This window comes from Pelophylax lessonae (assembly GCF_965119305.1).
Source record: "Pelophylax lessonae genome assembly, chromosome: 3".
Taxonomy (NCBI): Eukaryota; Metazoa; Chordata; class Amphibia; order Anura; family Ranidae; genus Pelophylax; species Pelophylax lessonae.
Genome location: NC_138770.1, coordinates 567090050 through 567105840, shown reverse-complemented (window position 1 = coordinate 567105840; position 15791 = coordinate 567090050).

Genomic DNA, 15791 nt, shown 5'->3' with positions numbered 1-15791 from the left:
CCCCGATCATTGCAGAGTGCCACAGAGTGCCCCCAATCAATGCAGAGTGCCACAGCGTGCCCCCCAATCAATGCAGAATGCCACAGCGTTCCCCCCATCAATGCAGAGTGCCACAGCGTGCCCCCCATCAATGCAGAGTGCCACAAGGTGCCCCCAATCAATGCAGAGTGCCACAGCGTGCCCCCAATCAATACAGAGTGCCACAGCGTGCCCCCAATCAATGCAGAGTGCCACAGCGTGCCCCCAATCAATGCAGAGTGCCACAACGTGCCCCCCAATCAATGCAGAGTGCCACAGCGTGCCCCCCATCAATGCAGAGTGCCACAGCGTGCCCCCATCAATGCAGAGTGCTACAGCGTGCCCCCAATCAATGCAGAGTGCCACAGTGTGCCCCCAATCAATGCAGAGTGCCACAGCGGCGCCTTCTGCTCAGTCTCCCCCTCGTCTCCCGTCCTCCTCCTCCTCGGCCAATGGCGAAGTTTCGCCTTTCGGCCAATCAGGAACGGGTCTCGGACCCGCTTCCTGATTGGCCAGGAGGAGGATCCGTGTGACAATAGCGAATATTCATTCGCTATTGTCACACAATGGGTGGGCCCGGGGCGCACTGCTCTGCGCCCCGGGTCCACCCTTTACTGAAACCTATTAGAACCTCTGGCTCTAATCACGTGCTTCCGAAAAAAAACGCATTAAACTCCATGTGTCCGGCGCCCCGCATGCAGATTAGGGGGCCGGACGCATGGATGTGGGGGCGGCGCCCCTGCGCCCCCAGCCACCACTGTAAACATATTTTCCATGGTGCCCTCAAATCCAAATAAAAGGATCCTCTGCCTGCTGTACAGTATTTATTTTTTGTATTGGTACATGTCCCCCCTAGCAGTGCCCAGTGTTCCTTGCCTCTTTTGGCAATAGCCTACTTATAAGCAATAAAAATCGGCAGGATTTTTTAAACAGGATTTGCTCCTCGTATACTTCAATAGGATTTGCAGCTAAGTTGGTATTTGCCAAATTTCAAAAACTATTTGCTGATCCTTCTGCGAATTAAACCTTGCTAGGTTTACATATTACTAATTTTGGGCTAGTGACACATTGTTCATGTTGCAAGGGAGTTTTCACTTAACTTAGTGAATATAGTGAAACTCTGTTAACTTTCATCATCTAATCACGTACAAGCAAAAATACTGTATTTTTTTTCCTGGCACAGTAAAACAAAATCCTTGCAAAAGGAAAATTTCCTTGCAGTTACCAACAGCCTATTTGCCTTGAGTAAATCTACCCCAAATACTTTGTTTGTGAGAAGGTGCAGTAAGTGCAAACACTGACTCATCCCTCATTTGACCTAAAGCCAAAGCAGTACTACCTGTGATCAGCATGTCCTTAGAAAAGAGCTTTGTGTGCTTAGACTGTCCGTGGTGTTTAAAATGTTAATGTAAGGGCGTTTCCTTTGCTTAGCATATGCCTGAACCCCTTGTGCTCAGCATGTCTTTAGATGAATACGACATGTCCTCAACATGTCCCCGGCATAGTGATCTTTGTACTTATTTTGTCTCAAGCAGATGTGTTCCAAGTACCCCATGCTCAGTGTGTCATGTGGGTACCATGCCCATCGCTGATTGTCCCTTTGTTCTACATCACCCTGGAAATGTCCATGTGCCTCCATCTCTAGTACATCAGGTGCTAAGGCTGGCCATATTGCTTGCAGCTAGCAATAATCACATGTAAAATGCAACAAGCTGTTTGTACCCAATCAACTCAGGTACATTTAGCCTGACCATACATGGTTTGAATCTCCACCATTTGAGCAGGAACTGACCAAGATTTGAATAGTCTATAGATGACTTTAGATGCGTCACCAGTGCCAGGGCAAGGTCAGCCAGCGCCCAGGGCAACGATGCCAAACTGTGCCCCCCATTTCCCTTAGGGTTAGGGTCAGGGCACCCCTATCCCTGAAATAAACCTTTGCACCCAGGGCAGCCGCCCCTCCTGCCCAGCCCTTGTCCCGGCCCTGGCTGTCACTACTAGGTGCAAACATTCACATCACCCGGCATAACTATTACCTGGTACAAAAAGGACCACTTACCACTTACGCTTCTAACAGGAAACCCGTGCACCAAGCCTGCACTGTAAAGCTGGCCTAGAAATGAAGTAGTATAATTCATGATTAAAGGAGTAGTCTGAAGCCCCATTCCACAAAATGCCAGAATTTAGCCAAGTGAAATACCTTTTCAATGTCGCCACTTTTAAGAAAATCGCCCCAGCGGTTATTCTTTTATTCCCTCCCGAAGTTTTCAGCACTTCCTGGTTTTCTTCTATGGCCTCCATGATAACACTACCTCTCCCAGCATGCCCACTCATCTCTTCCTGTAATCTCCTGCCCTCCCCCTGTGACTCCTCCGCTCGGCCCCCTCCCTAAATTATAATATTACACGCCCCCTTCTCTCCAACCTATTTCCCTATCCCCGCCTCTTAAAAAACGTCCTATTGTATTGGCTTGCCGAGCTCCAATGAGCTTTCGGCCGCCTCTGCGTGCCTCATCCTTGTTTTCCCACGATGCTCCCCTCTGCTCTTCGGGTATAGATATATATATATAGATATAGATATAGATATATATATAGATAGATATATAGATATATAGATATAGATATATATATAGATATATAGATATATATCTATATATATAGATATCTATATATATATATATATATATATATATATAGATATATATATCTATATATATAGATATATATATCTATATATATAGATATATATATCTAGATATATATCTAGATATATATATCTATATATCTATATATATATATATATATATATATATATCTATATATATATATATACATATATATATATATATATATATATATATATATATATATATCTATCTATCTATCTATCTATCTATCTATCTATCTATCTATCTATATATATATATATATATATATATATATATATATATAGATAGATATATATCTCTATATATAGATATATATATCTATATATATATATGGATATATATATATCTCTATATATATCTATATATATCTATATATATATAGATATAGATATATATATATATATATATATATATATATATATACAAGTGACCAATACTAACCTTACATAGCTGTTGCTATGTAATAAGATACTGTCTCCCTACGCTGGGAGAAAGGAGCAAAAGGTGCTGTGAATAAGCGTACATAGTACGCAAGCGTACAATGGACTTATGTACTAATTTACTATCCGTAGTTTTTTTCTACGGTCGGACGTGAGTGCGCATGCGCTGTACGTAACCGCAGTGACTCCTGGGAATCGATGAGTCACCGGGCGAAGATGGCGGCGGATGAAGAAGAAAGAAGTCGAGCGTCATGAAAAGACCCAGCTTCCGGCCCGAGAGAAACACGAGGAGAAGACCAGGAAGAAGACAAGAAGGAAAACGTGAGTATATTTGAATGTGTTATAACTTTTTGTGATACTCTTTTTCCCACAGAAAAAATTTGCTTCATACTACTCCTTTAACCACTTCTGGACCGGAAAGATTTGCCCCCTTAATGACCAGGCCATATTTTGCGATTCGGCACTGCATTATTTTAACGGACAATTGCGCGGTCGTATGACACTGTACCTAAATAAAATTGATGTCCTTTTTTCCCACAAATAGAACTTTCTTTTGGCGTTATTTGATCACCTGTGCGATTTTTATTTTTTGCACTATAAACAAAAAAAAGAGCAACAATTCTGAAAAAGAAAAAACAATATTTTTCACTTTCTGCTATATAACATTCCGAAAAAAAAAAAGTAAAAATCAAAATTTTTTAACATTTTAGGCTAATTTGTTTTCTGTTACATATTTTTGGTAAAGTAAGCATATTTTGATTGGTTTGCGCAAAAGTTATTGTGTCTACTAACTACGGGAAAGATTTAACTATTTTATAGTTTTTTTTTTTTTAACTATTAATGACGGCAATCTGCGATTTTTAGCGTGACTGCGACATTGCGGTGGACAGATCGGACCCCTGACTGACATTGTTGGGAGGACCAGTGACATTACTACAGTAATCAGTGCTAAATATTATGCAATGTTACTGTAATAATGACACTGGCAGGAAAGGGGTGACACTGTGGGTGATCAAGGGGTTAAATTTGAGCCTAGGGGCGTGATTCTAAATATAAGGGGGCGGGGCTTGTGAAATGATCACAGAGACCTGCGATCCTACATAGAAGGATCACAGGCACTCTGTGATCATTCCAGAGAGAAGAACGGTCAGCTGTGTTTACAACAGCTGCCCGTCCTTCTCTCTCAGCGGGGAACGATCGCGGGTGCCAGGCAATAAGAGGCGCCTGCCCCATGCATCAGAGTCGGTGCTGCCGAGTGGGGGCGGGAGCACGCTGCTGCCCCCTAGCTAGCCATTTTGCGCAGGAGGGGCTGCCTGCCGCAGTATAACTGCGGTGGGCGGTCCTTAACCGGTTAAGTGTCAATCTAATAAAGAAGTATAGTACCCTCTTATAATGGGTTTATAGCACAAAGGGTGGGGATTCTCACGCCACTCTTATCCTGTTTTAGTAGATATGCTGTGCCCTCTGCAAGTTGGGAGTGAATTGGTAGGAGGTACCACTATACTAGTTCAGTGGATCAAATTTGATTTCCTGTGAGTTCTGTCTTGTGCAAGTTAAAGAATATGCTAACCCAATATTTCATATTCCTCACATGATCCTGCTGTAGCATGTACTTGTATGAAAAAGTATCCCGTTCTTTTTGTATTGCTTCCTTTGTGTGAAATCCCTGGTGTTTCTGCCAGTCACTCTGCTTTCCTATTAAAAACTGACCACACTAGGCAAGAAAGCACAGTGTGGTCAGTTCTCTAGCTGAGCTGGGAACTCAGCCTGCTCTCCTCCAATGATCTTAAGACTGGTGCTGACCCCCCTCCCCTTTTTGCACAGACATTCACTGAGAAGGCCAGTGTCCTGCTGTTTCTCCTCCCACAGCTCTTTGATCTCCTTATGCAGCTGAAAATAGATGGTATGTAATCAATTATAAAAAGGGGAGGGGAAAAGGTATTTATAATGTTTTTTGTATGTATACACAAATATTTTGCCTTCATTTCTGTTTTAAACTGATTGGGTTGTTTTACAAAGTAAGGGTTTACATATACTTTAATGCAGTGACTTTTGCTGTTGCTTGGCTTACTGGAAGAACTGGAGCCCAGTCATTGAAATTCAATGTTGTTAATTGAAATCTCGCAATAGGTAACATTTCTTTGTTTTCTAAAAAAGCTAGTTGCCTGGCTGACATGTCGATCCAATATCTTTGTTGCTTTCTGAGTAAAAATGTGGAGCAAGTATGCAGATAAGGAGTGCAGGCTTCACCTGTTGCATGCTTGTTACTGGTCAGCGACAAAAAAATGAGTAAAGCCAACGTTTTTGTGACACTAAACTCATATGTTTTAGACATTTTTAAGAATTGTAAGAAAATTGCAGTAAGTTTAAGTATATATAAATTGTACCTTCTATCTCTCTTTTCTACTGTAGCACCCTTGTCTTAATGCAAGGTTGCTGTTAAATTTAGTTTGCTGAGCCTTAACTAGCTTGGCTGTAATTATTCTGTGGTCATTGAGCTTCCCTTCTTAATCTAGGTTTGACTGCTTTTCTCCCTTCCGTCAGCAGGTGGCACTGTAGCCTCTGACACTAGTGTGAGAATTACAGTTAAACAAACTGTTAATGTCCATGTCTCTCTCAGCCAATTACAGTGTCACTACGGCATTGTGGGAGATCTTATTTAAGAGGGGGGAGGTCCAATAATCGGTCTCTTCCCGCCCGGACCCCCTTGGGGGAGGATGTGTGCTGCTGTGTGCTGCTGACTAGGCCTGAAGCCTGAGGCCTGGTCAGATACCTGGGATTCTGCTGAGGAGAGCCAGCGACCCACATGGGAAAGATCATCCACAGACATCCAGTAACCTGTGTGAGTAACCTGCTTGTTTCTTATGGAGGACAGCTGTCCAGACAGTACAGACCACAGAAAGGGATTGTGTCTAGTGGAGAGAAGATGTCTCCCAGATCAATCTGAAGCTCATGGATACCTAATGATTCTCAAGGTCTGCTATCCTGTACTGCTGTCTGAATACCTGTCTTTTGCAATGGGAGTCTGCCTAATAGACTGTTCTTAAAGGGTGTCCTGGACCCTACCCCTCTCTCCCCCGGTTTATTCTTGTCCTGTTGAGAAGAAATAAACTATTCTTTTACTTCAGCATAAAAGTGACTGGCGCCCAGCATTTATTTTACCTGCATCACTACCCACCATGCCTGACAATCCACACCCACAGGAGGTATGTAGCCCCTCTCTGCCTCTGAAGGTCATCACTAGGCCCTAGGGGGTTCTGGAGGTCCGCTACATCTGGCGCCCAACGTGGGGCGAAGCGGTATTTTTGTGGTGGTCGCCTATAGCAACCGCGCAGGAATCACCGTTTGGCTCCGTGGGAGAGTGGCAAGTAACATCTTTTATACCTCAAAGACTGTGTTTTGTCCTTTTAACAACGTGGGAAGAACCTAACTGTCTCTTTGCTCTGGGGAGAGTGTCAGCCTGGTCTTTTGTCACTTTACGCCAGGGCTGAAGGGGTTAAGGCAGACTCCAGAAGATTTTTGGCGCCGCAAAGGAAAAGAGGCGGGCGCTGAAGATTTTGCTGAGCGGCTGGACCAATCCCTTGGCAGGGGGAGGGGTCGCTGTTCCCACGCGGAGGAAATTAAACCGCGCTTGTGTGCACAGTTACCTGGTTGCACATGTTGGAAGAGTGTGAAGATGGCGCACTTTGGAATTCCTTCTTCTGACCTGAGAGTGTTTGTGCCAGGCATCGGTTCTAGCCCCGCTGGGCTGAAGGAAGTCATCACTGACACCGGGGTGCGGTACACACCTAAAGGGAACCTGGTGCTGTACACGGCTGGAGGCTACGAAGCGATCGGGCTGACATGTGTGAAATGTTCTGGACTGGCTACTAGTATTCGGCCCTGGATCACCTGCGGAAGTTGCGGGGAATCGCTGTTGGAGGTAGTCTCACCGGCCTTATCACCCCGGGTGCTGCAAGTGGACTGGCTCAAATGTGTTGCAACTGCCGATTCCGGACCGGCTCCAGTGGTCACTACTACTGTTGCTCCTGTTCCTTCTACTTCTTCAGCTACAGTGACCGCTGCAATGCCGGACATCCCAGTGACCTCCCGCCATGGTCGCGGTCGAGGTCGCCTACTTGCTTTAATGATGGGATCACCGGAAAAGAAATCGCCTGAACCTGGTAAGCCTGATATGGGTGAGGGTGGCGTACCTGTTGGGACTGTGAGACCAGTGTCTTCCTTGGGAGCAGAGTCAGGAGAGTCTGTTGCTATAATTTCCCGGCCTAACCTGCTCCCAGCTGAAGAGTTCTCCGCAGAGTCAGACTCTGATATAATGTCTGACCGAATCTCAGAACTGTTCTCTGACACTGTGTCATTTTGTGAAAATTGGTCTGATAGTGAGACTGAACCGCAAGTTGAGCCTACAAAGGAGGATGTCCATTCACCCAATATTACCTCCAGTATTAGGCCTAACTTGCCTTTGCCTACAAGTTTTTTTTTTTTTTAAAGCCCGTAGCGTGTGAAACACACTCAAAAGACTTCACCCGGTGCATAAAAAAGTGCACACACACAAACGTGAGGAACACAAAAAGTGCACAGGGTGTGCGAACAAATGGTCTTCCCTCCAAAGAGGTAGGACCCGAACCTCGATCCCCCGGGGCGCAAGACTCCTGACAGGGATTTAAGGTACTCATGGTCTGTCTGGCCGAAATCAGACTGACCCCGTTCTTCAGGGGGACTGCCGAAACAGCCCCCACCGAGTACTAAGTTTGGCTCCCCCGAAGGGAGACCCCATGAGAGAGGGCAGACCAAGCCAAAAGGCCATATCCACCCCCTTCCAAGACTCAAGGCAGGGCCCGAGGACCCACACCCTACAAGTCGTGCAGGTGAAAAAAAGGTGATAGAAAAGTGACAAACTACAAAGAAAAAGCACACACAAACAAAAAAGTGGAGAAGGGGAAGTGGAGAGGTGAATTAGTGCCCTTGTGAAAATACAAGGGCAGGCCTTCCGGCCGGAATAAAGATTCCTCTGGTCGAAGCCAAAAGGCCTTGCCCAAGAGGCATGGTGCCTAAAAACTCAAGGCGAGCTGCCCCTCACCAGTGAGAATTAAGGCACCCCTGGGCTGCCACCCCAGGGGCACATACACTACGGGCTTTCTCTACCCCGGCCCAAAGGCCAGACCGAGTGTAGCCCTATCCTACCAGGAGGCATCAGAACTTTGGACAGCTTAGGGAGAACCTACCTTCAACTGGGGACAAGCCTTTTGCAAGGCCAGATTCAACCCAGGAGGAAAGGCTCCCCCACCGCCACCGCCGTTCCTTACCAATCACATCCAGGAGCAGTACTAACTGGCCACGGAACCAATCCAGTTTTCTCGCTCCCTTCAAACTGGTAGGGGCGGACCCATTCAAATCAGAAGGCAATGGAACCATCCGGCTTTCTCTGATGTGACTTACTTCCCAGTCCCCCGGTTGTTTTCCGGAGCGCCCTGGTTCATTTCGGCCCCCACCGATACTAACCATCAGGTTCCATACCAACTGATAAGAACAGATACTACACTTGATCTTAGCCAAAAGGCAGAGAAGCCTACAAGTCATGAATCTGGTCCTGCAAGTGTCCCTCCAAGACCAGATACAGTTGCAGGGTATCCTGTCAAGTGTGCTCCAGATACGCCTGTGTTGCTTGGCTATGGAGACCCTAGAATCTTGTCAAAATTGTCTAAGTTTCAGCGAATTGTGATGAAGAAAATAGCTGAGGAATATGGCTATTTGTGCCAGAGTCTCTTGTAGCTGAAATTCAAGACAAGTGGGCTCAATGGATTGACAGTGCAATCAGAGATTATCTGAGAATTCCTGTATACCGAAAAATCTCTGAGTTGTCACCCAGACAAGCAGAACAGTACACTAAAGTTCTGAAAACCTGGGACTATGGTCGTCATATATACCCGGATTGTGTCATTATAAGGAGGCCCAATCAAGCTGATGCAAGGCATTACATCACCACCATTGGATCTTCTGGGAAGCCTATTCAACTGCCTGATCCACGATACTACTGGTGATGTATAAAGTCTGAGTTTCTGTGTCAAAATCCTATGGGATACAGCTATGTGATGTCAAGTTTGAAGCTGTATCTGTCTCACCAGAAGCTGTTCCTCTTTTTGAAAGTTGCTTTGGGGACACTCCTGTCTGTGCTATGTTACTGCTGGGCTGTGCTCTGAATTGCCAGCAGCTACAGGAGGTGCCCTGAAAAGTGACATGCTGACCGGTCTTTCTTCATTGTCAGCGTGTCTTGCTTAGGGAAAAAGTGAGATGTAATTACATGTGCAGTGGGACTTTGTTGCTCTGGAAAAGTGAATCAGCAAAGTTCATGATGATGATAGTCCTCTGAAATTTTGTGTGGCTGTGTTGCTCCTGGAAGTAGCCATGCAAACAAGCTCAGGTTAAATACCTGCTGGCTTATGCTTTTAAATGGTCAGCATGCTTCCCATCCAGGTGTGAAGAAAACTAGCCTCAGCCTCCTGGAGAAAAGGGCTGATGCTATCTTTCAGTTATTTGTGTTGCCTGATGTTTGCAACACTACAGTTCAGTTTTTGGAACTAAGAGTTAATTTAAGGCTTAATTTACTATGTAAGACAGTTTTGGTACAAACGACTGAACTCGAACTTTCCTAGAAAGGAGTGTGTTTTCCTATTTTTGAAACAAATACAATAAGTAAAGTGCCTGTTGGACTTTGGTGTGACAGAGCCAGCAAGAAATAATCTTCACTAGCAAAGACAATCGTTGGTGCACAGACTATTGGGACTCTGGGGTCACAGAGACCTTGTAAAATAGTTAGTTAGTCAGGTAGGCTGTGCTATAGGAAACCGGCAAGTCCTTCACCTGCATTTTTGGAACTCATGGACTGAAAAGTTTTTTTGATGATGCAAAGTGTTTTCTGTTTTTCTCCACTAGATGGCGTGAGAGTGTCTATCCTAGTGAGCAGTAAAATTCTATACTATTATTAGAATAGTTTAAAGTGGATTATTTTCTCTGATGTGTTGGCATGTTTCGGGGGATGTGCCCTCATCTGGGGGTTGGCCTCCTTCTCCTAACCCCTCGAGGTTGGCACCTTCTCTCTGACATGCAATATTTTGTATATATTCATGGTAAATTGAGTAGAGTATTAGGATGTGATAATATGTGTTTGCTTATTAAAATCTTGTTTCCCTCGGCTGAGGTTAAACAACATTTTAGATGTATATATGTCTATAGTATAGTAATTGATATTATGAGTAGGTTGCTAATTTTTCATACCCACAGCGTTCTCTCTCGGCTGAGGTGAGACAGTTCCTTTGGTGAGTATGGTTTTTGCCTTATAACACTGTAGGATGTACTGACAGTCAGTTAGTCAGTTAGGAAGTATTGTAATGTACATATTGTTTCCTATTTTTGTTTCGTGTGGAATGCCACACGTATTTGTACACCAAAGTTTAACCCTTTCCTCTTTTACCCTTACCCATCCATTTTTCCCAGGACATCCACTCTCAGGCTTGAGAGTCTCTGTCTCGGCAGACTCCGAGGACGTAGTCTCCTTGGCAGGGGGAGTGTGTAGCACCCTTGTCTTAATGCAAGGTTGCTGTTAAATTTAGTTTGCTGAGCCTTAACTAGCTTGGCTGTAATTATTCTGTGGTCATTGAGCTTCCCTTCTTAATCTAGGTTTGACTGCGTTTCTCCCTTCCGTCAGCAGGTGGCACTGTAGCCTCTGACACTAGTGTGAGAATTACAGTTAAACAAACTGTTAATGTCCATGTCTCTCTCAGCCAATTACAGTGTCACTACGGCATTGTGGGAGATCTTATTTAAGAGGGGGGAGGTCCAATAATCAGTCTCTTCCCGCCCGGACCCCCTTGGGGGAGGGTGTGTGCTGCTGTGTGCTGCTGACTAGGCCTGAAGCCTGAGGCCTGGTCAGATACCTGGGATTCTGCTGAGGAGAGTCAGCGACCCACATGGGAAAGATTAATCCACAGACATCCAGTAACCTGTGTGAGTAACCTGCTTGTTTCTTATGGAAGACAGCTGTCCAGACAGTACAGACCACAGAAAGGGATTGTGTCTAGTGGAGAGAAGATGTCTCCCAGATCAATCTGAAGCTCATGGATACCTAATGATTCTCAAGGTCTGCTATCCTGTATTGCTGTCTGAATACCTGTCTTTTGCAATGGGAGTCTGCCTAATAGACTGTTCTTAAAGGGTGTCCTGGACCCTACCCCTCTCTCCCCCGGTTTATTCTTGTCCTGTTGAGAAGAAATAAACTATTCTTTTACTTCAGCATAAAAGTGACTGGCGCCCAGCATTTATTTTACCTGCATCACTACCCACCATGCCTGACAATCCACACCCACAGGAGGTATGTAGCCCCTCTCTGCCTCTGAAGGTCATCACTAGGCCCTAGGGGGTTCTGGGGGTCCGCTACACTACTGTTTCAACTCTCAAATGCAAGCATTTTTCTGCTATTCTCCTGCTTCTTGTTCAAGGGTGGCTAGGTTTGTTCTCCATGCCCCCCCATTGTGTATGTGAATGTAACTGCCCTTTCCTGCTCCCCCCCAAGATGGATTACACATCTACCTGCAGACACATTCAGCTCTATGGGAATCATAGAGTGGAGAATGTGACCAGAAACAACAGCACTTCTCGCTGTACACCAATAATGTTTAGGTGCATCAGGGAAGGAGAAGGATCATGCACAGGACAAAAAAGACACCTCATACAACAGGAAGAGACAAAAAAAAAAAAAAAAGAGTCATGTTATACTTGATATTTTAGAGCGATTGATGTAATAATTAATTGAGTTTAGTGTCACTTCCACCATGTTTTTCTGCCATGACAAGTTTTAGTGTGATACCAGAATTCACCAGTAGATGACAGTGTAATTACTCATCTCTCTACCATGGAAAGCTAGGATCTGGGAGAGGGGTGACCCTTCTGTTTTTGCCAAAAGCAGTTGATTTCCACTGTTTTACTGCTTTACATAATCAGATAAAAAAAAAAAAAAAAGATAGTGTTCAGTAAGATATCTGTAGGCCACCATTTACTATTGATTTACCAAATAAAGACCTTCAAATAATAAAACCAAAAAAAGGAAATTGCCAAATAATGGAGAATTGCAGAAAGGGAGTGTAGTGTTCAGGAGTAGGAGTTGGTGAGAGACACCTTTTTGGACTTCTGCACATTTACTGGAAACTGGCAGACTGGGACTGTGCTAACCCTGGAGTAAAGTCCTACCTGTGAACTACTATTAAAACCTGGCAGAGAGTGTCGGAGGTCTGAAGCACCGTCTATACCAGGGATGAGGCCATTGATGTTCTACTTTGTTTACTAAAGCTTCTTAATGTCCCATTTCATTCATTAATCCTATTTTGACCCCCTTAATGGGGGTCAAAATGATCTCGTAAGCCCCCTATTTTTTTAGCACGAGGTGGAGTGACCTTTCCAGGGTATCCTCACACATTTCTCCCAGGTGATATTTTTTCACCTATATATGGTCTGCTGTGTATTGACTGGTCGAAAATACCATTTCCATCAGTTCTGAACGATTACTTTTGGCCTAATCTCCTTGAACCACTTTACGACCACCCACTACAGATATACTGCTGCAGGCAGCCGCTCCGGGCAAAGTGACGTAGGTATACGTGGCTCCCTCTCAGGAGGCTAGGGGGCGAGCGGATGTCTGCAGCACGCTCCCCCCCAGTAATCAGCGGGGAAGCAGATGCGTGTGTCAGGCGGCTCTGATTGCCGCCTGACACCTGTGATCGTTCCCTGCTGAGAGAGAAGGACGGTCGGCTGTTGTAAACACAGCTGACCGTTCTTCTCCCTGCAATGATCATAGAGCCCCTGTGATCCTTCTATATGTATATATATATATATATATATATATATATATATGACTCTATGGTCATTTTAGAAGCCCCCCCACAGTCCCCTAGGCTCACATTTAACCCCTTGATCACCCATAATGTTAACCCCTTCCCTGCCAGTATCATTATTACAGTAACAGTGCATATTTTTAGCACTGATTACTGTAGTAATGTCACTGGTCCCCCCAAAAGTGTCAAAAATATCAGTCAGGGGTCCAATCTGTCCGCCGCAATGTCGCAGTCCCACAAAAAAAACGCAGATTGCGTTTACTAGTAAAGAAAAAAAAAAACAATAAAAATGACATAAATCTTTCCCGTAGTTAGTAGATGCAATAACTTTTGTGCAAACCAATCAAAATACGCTTATTGCTAGCAGTAAGTAGCAGTAAATAAATTGCCCTAAAATGTTAAAAAATGTTGATTTTTTTATTTTTTTTTTGGAGAATGTCATATAGCAGAATGTAAAAAATATTGTTTTTTTTTTTCAAAATTGTCGCTCTTTTTTTGTTTATAGCACAAAAAACAAAAATCACACAGGTTATCGAATACCACCAAAAGAAAGCTCTATTTGTGGGAAAAAAGGACATCAGTTATATTTGGGTACAGTGTTGCACGACCGCGCAATTGTCCATTAAAGTATCGCAGTGCCGAATCCCAAAATAGGGCCTGGTCATTAAGGGGGCAAATCCTTCCAGTCTTAAAGTGGTTAAAGCGGTTGTAAAGATTTTTATATTGATCAGTATTCAGAATGGAATAGCATACCTCCCAACTTTCTGAGATGGGACTGAGGGACACCTATTAGCAAACGTATGTAGGCTTGTATGCATAGGACACACCCCCTGCCACACCTCCTTAAAGGAAAATTATACAAAAAATGATTTGGTTAAACCCCCAAGTGTTTTTTTTTTTTTACCACTACTATTTCTGTATTTTGGCTTTTGGAATTGACAGATGCAGCAATTTAGAAGCTGGATGAAAGGTTTAGCATTTTAAAACACCTTAGGATAGATAAATAGTGCATTTTATATACAACTATAAAAATCAGACCAAAAATGAGGAATAAATGAGGGGGAAGGAGGGACAGAGGGACAGTCCCTCGAAATCAGGGACAGTTGGGAGCTATGGATTAGTGCTGAAATGTCTAACTTGTCAAGAACAGGTCATTAGCTCGTTTGGTGAAGGTAGTTTCAGTGGAACTTTTTAGGACGAAACTAAATATAAAAGGGTCAAGTAGGTTATTTCTAAAGCAGAAGTGATTCAGGCAATTATCTTGGAGCCACAGCAGGAGTTTCAGTAAGAAATGGTAGGCTGTACAGGTCACAGACTTCGCACACAGGTAGGGTCAAGTGACATTGTCTTTGGAGTGATGTGAGGTTGTGTTTTAAGGAGACGTACCAGTGAACAAGACATGAACCAGAAAACACTGATAGTCTGAAATCCATTTAGAAAATGACCTAAATTGAAGACCATAGATGGAGTTCAATGAAGACTAGAATCTGTCATGACACACTTTAAAAAGGAGTGTTGACATAGTCAAGGGAGAGTCATTTTTGTGGGCTATTCATAAACACTCAATATGAAAAGTGTGGATAAGTGGGAGGACACTGTATTCTCTATAATACAAAAATGGCTCCGTACACTGCCAAAAATGTCCATATTTGTACAGTTATCCTTTAGTCTGGGTGCACTTTTTTACTATGCATTATCACATGCATGTTACGTGAATTATGCCGTTATTAATATGAGTTGCTGTAAGACAGAGCATTTTTTTAATATACTGCCAGCACACCACAACAGCCCTAAATATTAATATAGGTAATATTCATACTTTATTGTCATGATATACATACAACAAAATTTATCAGGATACTCTTTACAACTGCGATAAAACACTTCTCAACAAAACCACACATACATACTCTTAGCACATGCCCATATATCTTTTTAAATATAACAAAATATTACATGTTATTTAAAAAAAAATTAAATTCCACATACAATTCCTAAAATGCTGTGCCTGGTGGGGTTATGCCCTAGGGAAAAAAAACTATACTTTAAGCGATTAGTGTGCATTTTAATAAACACACAATAACCTGTCCCAGGATCCAGCCATGTGCTCACTCGAGCCGTCTCTTCCCATGGGCTCTCCTCCCCAGCGCTGGTATTTCAACTGTGGGAACCCAGCTGTGACAGCTTGCGGTTTCACAGCTGGGTGCCCACTGCGCATGCCCGAGTCACTCTGCACCTCCTGAACGGTCTAGCATTCGTTTGGGACCTGTGATGTGTCCCAGAAGACTGCAAGGAGGGAGCGGGAGAGGAGAACTTCCTGGGAGGAAGTAGGAGTGGGTACCTGTCAAAACTAGATACTCCCCAAAATAAAATAAAAAAAGGACATGCCAAATGTGGCAACGGAGGAGTACTTAAAGTGGAACCTCCCCTTTTGGTGAAAGCTCCGCTTTAACGCTTGTAGACGCTATAAAATTTGGCCTTGTCGTGCAGGCCTAGAAGGCCCCCAGTCAATAAAGGGTTAATGAATACTGCAGATTTTAAAATATTTAAAGTGTCTTTTAAAGTTCTTTGAACATGTGAAAGATTATAGTGAAATTTAATTCTGGGTTTACATATACTTTAAGCTTTGCTTCTTACTAACCCAAAAATGTTACTAAATATTGTAGTTACAGTATCTCACAAAAGTGAGTACACCCCTCACATTTTTGTAAGTATTTTATTATATCTTTTCATGTGACAACACTGAAGAAATTACACTTTGCTACAATAAGTAGTGAGTGT